This window comes from Odocoileus virginianus, chromosome 4 (assembly GCF_023699985.2).
Source record: "Odocoileus virginianus isolate 20LAN1187 ecotype Illinois chromosome 4, Ovbor_1.2, whole genome shotgun sequence".
In the NCBI taxonomy this organism is placed as follows: Eukaryota; Metazoa; Chordata; class Mammalia; order Artiodactyla; family Cervidae; genus Odocoileus; species Odocoileus virginianus.
The window spans coordinates 10,874,669-10,876,508 of record NC_069677.1 but is presented as its reverse complement, the minus strand read 5'-3'; the positions used below and the strand labels follow the sequence as shown (position 1 = coordinate 10,876,508).

The 1,840-nt window shown below is 37.5% G+C and overlaps 1 non-coding gene across 1 annotated transcript; it reads right to left on the bottom strand.

The window, feature by feature from the left end:
- Positions 1–424: 424 nt before the first annotated feature.
- LOC139034898 (U6 spliceosomal RNA) lies at positions 425–528 on the bottom strand. Its single transcript, XR_011487476.1, has one exon. It is a non-coding gene; the product is annotated as a U6 spliceosomal RNA (small nuclear RNA).
- Positions 529–1,840: the final 1,312 nt, after the last annotated feature.

Sequence of the window (1,840 nt, the reverse complement as noted above, 5' to 3'; positions counted from 1 at the left end):
TGAACATTTATTCTCTACCTCCTCTCCCCATGTTAACCCCTTTCTTATTCCCTAGCCAGACACCTGTTACCTATATTCATAACCAATATTTTCTCCATGCTTGTGAAATCCTACATAGATCCTTGTATTAATATTTATAGAGATTTCAGGGAGTTGATCATTGTTTTGAAAAAAATGGGTCATATTATACTCATTTGTACTTTCATTTTCTCACACTTAGAAGTACCTATGAAAATATATATGCTACTACTCTAGATTCTACTATGTCATTTATATGGATCTAATTTATTCTTTTAATATTCCATGATCTGGAGATGTAATACTATAATTTATTCAATAATTTGGATCAGTTGTATCTAACAAGAATTATTTTATTTTATTTTTAATTGCTAAAACAAATTCTTTCCTTATTATTATTATTTTTTAAAATATGGAACGCTTCACAAATTTGCATGTCATCCTTGCACAAGGGCCATGCTAATCTTCTCTGTATCGAGGAACTAATTATTTTAAATAGAAAGTGACTTAATACAGGTAATTTGGGACTTAACCAAATCCTTGTGAAAGTTTAGTCACTCAGCTGTGTCCATCTCTTTACGACTCTAAGGACTGGGTCTCCTGCATTGCAGGTGGATTCTTTACTGTCTTAGCCACTGTGGAAGCCCAAATCCTTAGAGGGATCCAAATACCAGATTCTAGGCTGGGCCTCCAGTGATGACTCCCACAGCAGTCCCATGGAACCTGCCGCCCAAGGGAAATGCAATATCCATCACAGTCAGTAAGTTGATGTCTCAGCTGCTGGTTCCAGAGTCATGCCACCCTAGCTACAACCTGGGAAGTCAGGAAACTATTATCAGAACTGTTGACTTGAGACCCATATCATTTCTGTCAGAGCTACACTTGGACATCTGACTGGTGAAATTAAATCACAGTCTAGAACACTAGCTTCAAGGGAGTCTGGGAATTATGTCTTTAGTTTTTCAGACTTTGCAAGTAGACACACAATAAAAAGGTTAACTAGAGGGAGAGTGGACCAGTCTACCCAATCTGCTGTATACTGTAGATTGCTATAGATTGGGTTCCCCTACAAACAGTTTCACAGTAAACATATCTGTAATGTGGCTTCTTGGGTTCCTACTTATATTCCTAAGGAATAGGGTCCCAGGAATAGAATTTCTGGAACAAAGTATATATGTATTTTAAAAAATAGACCTTGCCAAATTGCCTTCTGAAAAAATTGTAACACTTTACATTTCTGCTGGCAATGTGTGAGAATTACCTTCATTCATACCACACAATCAGCAATAGAAATGATGGTTTGGTGTGTTTGGTGTGTGTGTCTGTGTGTTTGCTTATTGTGGAGAATTTCAAACATGCACAAAAGTAGGCAGAGTGTGTAATGAATTGTCATGTTCCTTTCTGGAAGCCTCAACCACCATCCATGCATGGCTGACTCTATCACATCTACTTCCCATGTTTTATATTATTTTAGAACAAATTTCAGATACCATATTATTTCATTTATAAAGAGAAGTGTATGTCTAAAAGATAAAAGCACACAATATTATTACAATATCTAAAATATTAACAATAGTTATTCATGAGATTGTCAGCCAGTGCTTACATTTTGTTTGAATAAGGATTCAAATGGGCTTCCCAGGTAGTGCTAGTGGCAAAGAACCCACCTGCCAATGCAGGAGACTTAGTAGACATTGGTTTGATCCCTGGGTTGGGAAGATCCGCTAGAGTTGGAAATGGCAACCCACTCCAGTATTCTTGCCTGGAGAATCCCATGGACAGAGGAGCCTGGTGGGCTACAGTCTATGCAGTCACACAGAGT